The 10947-nt window shown below is 37.7% G+C and overlaps 1 protein-coding gene across 1 annotated transcript in view; it reads left to right on the top strand.

The window, feature by feature from the left end:
* YLPM1 (YLP motif containing 1) overlaps window positions 1-10947 on the top strand; it is a 122417-nt gene that overhangs the window by 59466 nt on the left and 52004 nt on the right. The gene's annotated exons all lie outside the window — the stretch shown is intronic.

Raw genomic sequence — 10947 nt, 5'->3', positions numbered from 1 at the left:
TCAGCTCTTTTATCTTGTCATTTCTTCCATTTGCTTTAGCTACTCTCCGTTCAAGGGCAAGTTTCAGAGTCTCTTCTGACATCCATTTTGGTGTTTTCTTACTTTCCTGTCTCTTTAATGACCTTTTGCTTTCTTCATGGATGACGTTCTTGATGTCATCCCACAATTCTTCTGGTTTTTGGTCATTGGTGTTTAGTGCATCAAATCTGTTTTTTAGATGGTCCCTAAATTCAGGAGGGATACTATCAAGGTCATATTTTGGTTCAGTCACAGAAGCACAAATATTGTATTGGTTCATTATTTTAAAAAGTCACAGAAAGGTTTATATATGGAAGGAAACCTTTGTTGGATACCAGGGATGGGGAGGGAACAATGCATAATAATAATAATAATAATAAATTAATTAATTAATAGAGAAAAATAAATAAATAAATTTTTATTTGGTGGGGGAGATACAGCAAAAAAACTACCAGAACTAATAGAAAAATTTAGCATAGTGTCAGGATACAAGATCAACATACAAAAACCACTTGGATTTGTCTACATTATCAAAGAAGTCTCTGAAAAGGACATAAGGAAATTGATACTATTTACAATATGTACTAAAGATAAGATACTTCGGAATAAATTGTGTCAGGGACACAAAAGATCTATACAAAGAAAACTACAAAATATTACTTCCGGAAACTATAAGAGTTCTACATATATGGAAAAACATATCATGCTCACGGATAGGAAGATTGAACATTGTGAAAATGTCAGTACTACCCAGACCAATCTATGCATTTAATGCAATTCTGATTCCAGTTCCCTCAGCATTCTTTAAGTACATGGTAAAACCAATCACAAATTGTATACAGAAAGGAAAAAGACCTTGGGCAAACAAAGTACTGCTGAAGAACAACAAAATAGGAGGTCTCACACTCCCAGATCTCAAAACCTACTGTACAGCCACAGTAGTCAAAATAGCCTGTTGGTATAACAACAAATACCTAGACCAGTGGAACAGAATTGAGAACCCAGAAATAGATCCATCAACCTATAGTTAGCTGATGTTTGACAAAGGGCCGAAATCCAATAAATGGGGACGAGAGAGTCTCTTTAAAAAATGGTGCTGGCAAAACTGGATATCCATTTGCAGAAAATTGAAACCAGGTCCATGCTTAGCACCATACACAAATGCTAACTCCAGATGGATGAAAGACTTACGTAAAACCTAAAACTATATAAAGTTTATCAAAGAAAAATAGGGACAAAGTTAGGGGCCCTAATTTATGGCATAAATAAACTATCAAGCATAACCCAAAATGTACAAACAGCAGAAGATAAACTAGATTGGGACCTTCTAAAAATTAATTTTTATGTGCATCAAAAGACTTCTCCAAAAGAGTAAAAAGAGTACCTACAAATTGGGAAAGAATATTTGGTAACGACGTGTCTGACAAGAGACTTATTTCTAAAATTTACAGAAAAGTCCAATACCTCCACATTAAAAAGACAATCCAATTAAAAATGGGCAGAAGACATGAACTGACACTTTACCAAAGAAGGTATTCAGGTAGCCAGTAAACACACGAAGAAATGTTTATGATCATTAACCATTGCGTCATTGTTATGTGCCGTCGAGCCACACCCGACTCATAGCAACCCCTCCTTGGGTTTCCAAGTTGGTATCACTACGGAAGTAGATTGCCAAACCTTCCTTCTGAGGAGTAACTGGTGGATTTGAACTGCCAGCCATCTGGCTAGCAGTCAAGTGCCTTAGGTACTATGCTACCAGAGCTCCTTGAGGGATGTAAATCAAAACAACAATGAGATACCGTCCCTTACTTATCTAGCAATTTTCCCTCCCCTTCCCTCTCATCCCTGGTGTTCTGGTTACCTAGTGCCACTCTGGCAGGAATATACCATAAACGGGACGCTTGAACAAACAGGAATTTATTCTCCTACAGTTCAGGAGGATAGAAGTCCGAGTTCAAAGTGCCAGGCTCTAGGGGCTGTGTGAAACCCCCTCAGCCTTGGGCTTCAGCTCTGCTTCTTGCTCCCAGCCCACTGAAGCTAGAGACATCTCTTCACTTGGGCAGCTACTGGCTGCTGAGGCTGACAAATCCAAGGTTAACAAATAAAGTGGCACAGTTCCGATGTTACCAAACCACATGGCAGGCCATTAATTCAAGTCCATTGAAAGTTCCAAGGTTGGCAGAGCATGGCAGGCTGCTGAACAGTGACATGGGTACGTGCAGGGTTCAAGCATGCCATAAGCTAGAGACCATTCCCCAAGGCTTCTACTTATATACAGCAAGCAGATCACATCCCTAAGGCAGCTACTCAGCTGCTCACAGTAGATTCCACCATGAAATGAAGTTGATTACCAGTCTCATCATGGGGAATACTATATCCAGCTGCCCAGCCACTCAACCAGGCCTAGCCAATTGACATACAAACTTAACCACCACACCTAGTAACCAACAAAGAAAACTTCCTTCCATATATAAACCTTTCCTTGACATTTTACAATAATGAACTAATACAAAATTGTCTTTGTATAATTGACTTATTTCACTCAGCATAATGTCCTCCAGCACTAATAACAAAATTAAGCAAGACAGAATATAACAAGTGCTGGTGAGGATCTGGAGAGCTTGGTTGGGACTCATATGCTGCTTGTGGGACTTTAAAATGATACAACCACTGTGAAAATCATACAGTATGGTGATTTCTTTAAAAGTTGGATATAGAGCAAGGACACAAATGGATACATGCACACCCATGTTCATTGCAGCACTATTCACAATAGCAAAGAGATGGAACCAACTAAGTGCCCATCAGTGGAGGAATGGATAACCAAACTGTGGTGCATACTCATGATGGAATACTATGCAACACTAAAGAATAATGTAGAATCTGCAAAACATAGCATAACATGTATGAACTTGGAGAATGTCATGCTGAGTGAAATAAGTTAATCACAAAAAGACAAATATTGTATTAGTCCACTATTGAAGAATCATTAACAACCTGAGATACACAGACGATACACCTTTGCTTGCTGAAAGTGAGGATGACTTGAGGCACTTACTGATGAAGGTTGAAGAATACAGTATGCAGTAAGGATTACGTCTCAATATAAAGAAAACAAAAATCCTCACAACTGGACCAATGAGCAGCATCACAATAAATGGAGAGAAGATTGAGGTTGTCAAAGAATTCACATTGCTTGGCTCTACAATCGATGCCAATGGAAGCAGCAGTCAGAACATTAGATGACGTGTAGCATTGGGAAGGTGAACTACGAAGGAACTGTTTCAAGTGCTGAGGAGCAAGGATATCTCCTTGAGGACTAAGGTGTGCCTGACACAAGCCATGATATTTCCAATCACCTCGTATGCATGTGAGAGCTGGACAGTGAATAAGGAAGACCGAAGAAGAGTTGATGCTTTTGAGTTGTGATGCTGGCGAAGAATGCTGAAAGTACCACGGACTGCTAAAAGAACTAACAGATCTGTCCTGGAGTAGATGCACCTGAAATGCTCCTTGGAAGCGAGAATGACCAGACTTCGTCTCACCTATTTTGGTCATGTTGTCAGAAGGGACCATTCCCTGGAGAAGGATGTCATGCTTGGTAGGGTGGAGGGTTGACAAAAGAGGGGGAGACCTTCAACAAGATGGATTGACACAGTGGCTGCGATGATGGCTCAAGTATAGTAGTGATCGTGGAGCTGGTGCAGGATTGGGCAGTGTTTCATTCTGCTGTGCATGGGGTCGCTATGAGTCGGAAACGACTCGACAGCACCTAACAACAACAACAACAACAACATTGTAAAAAGTCAAGGAAAGGTTTATGTATGAAAGGAAACTTTCTTTGTTGGTTACCAGGGATGAGAGGGAAGGGGAGGAAAAATTGTTAGATAGGTAAGAGACAGGTATTGATTTGGGTGAGGGGAAAAGCAATATACCAAAAGCAAGTGAACAACATAATAACACTAAGGAAAAGCAAGACAGGCAGGTCCACAAGAGATACAGATAACAGATAAACACTTTCATATATGCAATACTGCAGTATCAGTAATAATAAACGTTAATGTAGGCAGACAGGCCAACCAGGTATGCCTAGGCAAAAGGGAATTTACCCATGACTATATATGAGTATGGCAGACAATATTTCTACGTATATATTTGTATGTGCTATACGAATGTCCATATAAATAGAACTAACAGGGCAAACTTATGATAAACTTCTTAGCCACAGCCACCCACCCTGAGGGAGCGATTTGTTGGACTTATGGGCTTGGGACCATGGTCATGGGGGACATCAGGCTCAACTGGCATAATATACTACACAAAAACATTGTTCTACATCCTACTTTGATGAATAGCGGCTGGGGTCTTAAAAACTTGTAAGTGGCTATCTAGATGCAACAATTGGTGTCTCCTTGTCCAGAGCAAAGAAGAATGAAGAAAACCAAAGACATATAGAAACCATTAGTCTGAAAAACTAGTGGGCCATTCAAACCTCAGCCTACATGACCACAAGACCAGAAGAAGTAGATGGTGCCTGGCTACTATTGTCAATAACTTGGAAAGGGATCAGTGCAGGAGATCCTGGATAGAATGGGAGAAAAACATGTGGAACAAAACTCAAAATCATTAAAAAGACCAGTCTTACTGGTCTGTTAAAGACTGGTGAAATCCCCGAGACCATGGCCCCTAGTGACCCTTTGGGCCTGAAATTGAACTCACTCTCGTGGCTTCCAGCCAAACAGTAGACAAGTATATAAGGTGAACACTTACATCAGGTAGGTTCACTCCTTAGAACAATCAATCACGGGAGATCAGAACGGCAGTATTTGTACAGGGAGGTAGCTCAGAGGGCAGGAATGCAAAGGAAACAACACAGGGAAAGGTAAGCACAGGGAGGAAGTGGGAAGAGAGCTGTTATGTTATGGGGATTGCAATCAGTGTCATGAAACAAAATATGTATGAAGTGCTGTATGGAAAATGAATTTGCTCTGTAAACTTTCATCCAGATCACAATTTAAAAAAAAAATCCATGCTATTAAAGAAACTTATGAGTTTCTTTTATTGGTTGAAATCTAATTTTGTTATAACTGTATGTAACTAACTGATATATTATGCCACTCTATCATTATTTCCACCCCTAAACAAAGCTAGGTGGGGCAAAAAAGAATTAAGAACACATTTAATGAATTTCCTAATAACATGCTATTAAAGTACTGTAAATTGATTGAGTTTTTGTGAAATCCCAGTTTAGGGTGCTTTTAAAAAGGTGTCAAGATATCTAAAAGTCAAGTGACAAAACTGCATCATATCAGTAAACAAACAAATAAAAATGCCCAACTGCCTTCAAGTCCATTCCCATTCACAGAGACCCTATAGGACAGAGTAGAACTGCTATAAATCTTTATGGAAGCAAACTACCTGTGGAGCGGCTGGTGGGTTTGAACCACTAACCTTTTGATTAGCAGCCTAATACTTTAATCTCTTAATGCAGCACCAGAGCTCCTGCATCATGTCAGTAGCGTACTACATTGTCGAGCATCTGAAGCAGCTGTTTTGAAATTGTGGGTGTGTGGATGTGTGTGTGTTTGTATGCATATGTGTCTGTCATTGAATTCCCACGTCTTTCAGACTGCTACTGCTCTAGTAAACTGTTGTATCAGTGGACCTTGGTTTCCCAGGACCTTTTATTTTTCAATAATAATACTTACTTAAGGAAAGTAGGAGCTCTGGTGGTGTAGTGCCTAAGGCATTTGACTGCTAACCAGAGGCTGGCGGTTCAAACCCACCAACCACTCCTTGGAAGGAAGATTGGGCAATCTACTGTAGAAGATACCGCCTCGGAAACCCAAGGAGGGTTCGCTAAGTAGCATGCAGAGAAGTGCGCCATTGTAAATGTACAGCTTAATGAATTTTCACGTAGACCCATCCATGTTACCAGTACTTAAATCAAGAAATAGGAATTATTAAGGTCCAAGAAGTCCCCCGTATACCCATTCCCAGTCATTTTTCCTCACTACAAAGATAACCACTATCCTTTTTACACCATGGATTGATTTTGCCTATTTTTGACTTTTAAATAAATGGACTCATACTGTAGGTATTCTTTGGAATGTGGCATCTTTGATGTAACGTATTATTGTGAGATTCATCCACATTGTATATAGCAGTAGTTTGTTCATCCTCATTCTTGTATTTTATTGTATGAATATACCACAGTTTGTTTATCCGTTCTCTATTGATGGTCATTTAAATTTTTGATTATCATGAAAATACTGCTATGTGCCTTCTGGTGCTGTATGTATCCCTTACGACACATACCTGAAGCTTTTCTGTGTTAATGTTGGTAATGTTAATATACCAGAAATTGGAATTGCTTGATCATGGGGTGTGTTCTGATAGATGTTATCCAACAGTTTTCCAAAGTTGTTTCCATTTACATTCCGACCAGTAGTGTTTGAGTGTTTGGTTTTTACATCCTTGTCAGTACTTGGTATCGTTAACCTTTCAGATTTTAGCAATCTTGGTGGATGTTTAGTATTACTGCTTTATGGTTTAATTTGCATTTCCCTGATGACTAAATGCGATTGGATTCCTTTCCAATTCATTTTTTGTTAGTTGGAGCTCCTTTTTTTGTGAAATGCTGATTCAAGACTTTTCCGTATTCTATTGGGTTTCTGTTTGTTTGTTTTTAAATTGATTTGTAGGAGTTCTTTATATAATCTAGGTATCAATTCTTTGTCCGTTATATGTATTGCAAATTTCTCACATAGTCCATCTTTTAACTTTCTTAACCTTCAGTGTGCCAGAAACGTAGTCATCACTGTTTACCATGTGGGTCTGATGGATTCTTTTTATTTGTTTTTTAAGTTTTAAAGTAATTTTATGAGTAACTTACAGAAGAATAAAAGGATAGTGAAAAACAACTTATTAGAAATTTCAATAGAAAATTCAAAAAGGTCAGAACTCCTTTCATTAAGTAAATTTTGGCACATAAACATTGCAAAAGATGAAATGAATGATTTTGTGATAGATCCTTTTAGCAAAACAAAATGGTCTAAATTTTTGCTACAGAATATGTAATTAAGTTCTTCCTGTTGAATAAGTGAATGAGAATATCTCATTTCCTTTTTGCCTTCAGATATATTGTTCATTCATTGAATCTTGAGTTTGAGAAAATTCATCTAGGATAAGATCATCTGAAGACTCATAGTCTGAGATTTCACTTATATGATCAATTTGAAATCATTATTAGAGCCTAGAGTGCTGCTATCTCCTTATATTTACCTTCTGCTTTATCTAATAATTTTGAAAGTACTCTGTCAGTTTATTCTCTTTGTCATTATAGGTAAGAACTGAAAATTTCTGAATTCTCAGCTATGTTCAATGAAATCTAAAAGCAGACTACGGTATTTTGGGCAGTGCAAGAAAGGTGACATTTTACTCTTGCTTCATCCTTCTAGGCAATGCCACCATTCTTTACTGTTCTTATTTTAATATATTAGAAAGTAGTTGAGAATATGGTAAGTAATAATTGAGAAGCGTAGAATAAGGCCGGGGCCAACTGCAGAACAGACCATCAGTTGCTCATATGAAAGTTCAAGTTGAAGCTGAAAAAATATTAAAACAAGTCCACAAGAGCCAAAGTGTTACCTTGAGTATATCCCTCCTGAAATTAGATAATCATCTCAAGAATAGATTTGATCCATGGAACACTAATAACAGAAGACCAGGTGAGTTAATGACATCAAGCCCATCATACATATAGAAAGCACAGAGTCATTAAAAAGACAGGAAAGGAAGAAAAGACCAAGGGGGATGTCAGAAGAGACTCTGAAACTTGCTCTTGAACGTAGACTAGCTAAAGTGAATGGAAGTAACAATGAAGCAAAAAAGCTGAACAGAGGATTTCACTGGGTGTCTTGAGAAGGTACAGTATTTTAATGAGATGTGCAAAAACTTGAGGTTAGAAAACCAAAAGGGAAAAACACGCTCTGCATCTTGCAAGTGAAATAACCAAAGAAACAATTCAAGCCTCCAGTTGAAGAAGTATTTAAGGATTCTGTGGGCAAAATATTGAACAAAGTAGGAACATCAAAAGAGGAAGGAAGGAATACACAGAGTCACTGTACCAAAAAGAATCAGTCAGTGTTCAACCATTTCAAGAGATAGCATATGATCAAGAACTGTTGTTACTGAAGGAGGAAGTCCAAGCTGCACTGAAATCATTGGTGAAAAATTAGACTCCAGGAATTGATGGAATACCAATAGAGATATTCAACAAACAGATGCAGCACTGGAAACACTCACTTGTCTATGCCAAGAAATTTGGAAGACAGCTACCTGGCCAACCAACTTCAAGAGATCCATATTTGTGCCCATTCTAAAGAAAGGTAATCCAACAGAATGCAGAAATTTAATATCACACACAAGTAATATTATACTGAAGGTAATTCAGAAATAATTGCAACAGTACATTGACAGGGAACTGCCAGACATTCAGTCTGGATTCAGAAGAGGATATGGAACAAAGAATATCATTGCTGATGTCAAGTGGATCTTGGCTGAAAGCAGAGAATAACAGATGTTTACTTGTGTTTTATTGACTATGCAAAGGCATTCAACTGTATGAATCATAACAAATTATGGATAGCATTGAGAAGAATGGGAATTTCAGAACATTTAATTGTGCTCATGTGGAACCTGTATAAAGACCAAGAGGCAGTCATTTGAACAGAACAAGGGGATACTGCATGGTTTAAAATGAGAAAAAGTGTGCATCAGGGTCGTGTCCTTTCCACATACTTAACAATCTGTATGCTGAGCAAATTATGTGAGAAGCTGGACTGTATGAAGAAGATTGTAGCGTCAGGATTATAGGAAGACTCATTAACAACCTGCAATATGCAGATAATGCAGACTTGCTTGTTGAAAGAGAAAGATGAAAATCAAAGACTACAGTTTTCAGTATGAATTACACCTCAACATAAAACAGAAATCCTCATAACTGGACCAATAAGCCACATCATGATAAACAGGGAAAATACTTGAATTGTCAAGGATTTCATTTTATTGAAATCCATAATCAATGCCCATAGAAACATCAGTCAAGAAATCAAAGGATGTGTTGCACTGGGCAGATCTGTAAAAGAGTTCTTTAAAGTGTTTTGAAAAAAAAAAAAGAGAGAGAAAGATGTCACTTTGAGAACTAAAGTATGCCTGATGCAAATCATAGTATTTTCAGTCACCTCATGTGTTTGTGAAAGCTGAGCAGTTAATAAAGGAAGAATTCATGCCTTTGAATTACAGTGTTGATGAAGAATATTTAATATACTGTGGACTGTGAGAGACATGAACAAATCTGTCTTTGAAGAAGTACATCCAGAATGCTCCTTAGAAGTGAGGATGGTGAGACTTTGTCTCACATACTTTTGACATGTTTGGAGGGCATCAGTCCTTGGAGAAGGACATCGTGCTTGGTAAAGTGGAAGATGAGTGAAAAAGAGGAAGATCCTCAATGAGGTTGATTGACACAGTGGCTACAAGAACGGGCTCAAACATAGTAAAGATTGTGAAGATGGTGCAGGCCTGGGTATTGTTTAGTTTTGTTGTCCATAGGGTTGCTATCAGTCAGAACCAATTCCATGGCACCAGTGAACAGCTACAACAACAGTGATGGGTAATGATGAATCCTAGGGTAAGGAAATCACAAAATCTTTCAAGATATCGAAAAAAGTTCACTCTGATCCTATAATGTGTCTTAGATTTATAAAAAGGATCTAATGGAGACGTCTGTGGTAATTGTAAGCTGGAATAAGTATTTTTCTATTAAAAAAATTCAATTATATTTTTGTTTAGGGAGACTTGTAAAAAAAAGTTATGAAATAATAATTCTTACAAATAGAACTGATAACAAAACTGAATAATTATTATTGGTTCATTGAATCTTGATGGACCCTAAAGATTAATGATGACTTTTGATTAATAAAGGTGCTCTGGTGGTATAATGGTTAAAGCATTTAGCTGCTAACCAAAAGGTCAGTGGTTTAAATCCACCAGCCACTCCATGGAAGAAAAATTAGAGTTTCCATAAAGATTTACAACCTTGGAAATCCACTGGGGGTAAGGGGTTGCTGTGAGTTGGAATTGACTCGATGGCAGTGCATTTGGTTTGGTTTTTGGTTTGATTAATAGTAATAAAAAAATTTCTACTGAAGCAAATTTATTTTTCTTTTTGTATTGTACAAATATATATAACCAGACATTTGCCATTTTAACATTTTTATGTGTACAATTCAGTGATACTAATTATTTTCATCATATGCAATCATTACCACCATTATATGTTTCCTAATTTTCCCATCACCCTTACCAGAAGCTCAGTGTCCACTAAGCAGTGACTCCCCTATTAACGTTCTCCCACCCCTAGTAACCATTAATGAACATTGATCTCTGTACATTTGCCTATTCATGTGTTCTTTTGTCTATGTTGTAGCATGTATCAAGACTTCATTTCTCTTTATGATTAATAATCCATTGTATATATGTTCCATATCTGTTAATAGACATTTAGATTGTTTCCACCTTTTGGCTATTGAGAATAGTGCTGCAATGAACATTGGTGTAAAAACATGTTTGGATTCCTCCTTTCATTTCTTTTGCATACATACATATGTACATACCTAGGAGTTGACTTGCTAGGTCATATGGTAATTCTAAGGAGTTCTGGTAGCACAGTGATTAAAGCATTTGGCTGCTAACCAAAAGATTGGTGGTTTACATTGAGGATGAGAAAGACATAGAGAGGTACATGGGCAGTACAGACAACAAATATGAACCCTGTTGCATATACAGTACTGAGTTGTCAGTGAAGGCAAACAGGGGTATATGGACGGATAGATAGGTGGACAGGCTAAACAATTAGGTATG

Source organism: Orycteropus afer, unplaced genomic scaffold, assembly GCF_000298275.1.
Source record: "Orycteropus afer afer isolate SDZICR_OR568_19922 unplaced genomic scaffold, OryAfe1.0 scaffold00079, whole genome shotgun sequence".
NCBI classification, from domain to species: domain Eukaryota; kingdom Metazoa; phylum Chordata; class Mammalia; order Tubulidentata; family Orycteropodidae; genus Orycteropus; species Orycteropus afer.
The sequence above is the reverse complement of the archived record's forward strand: the minus strand, read 5'-3'. Positions and strand labels throughout refer to the sequence as shown.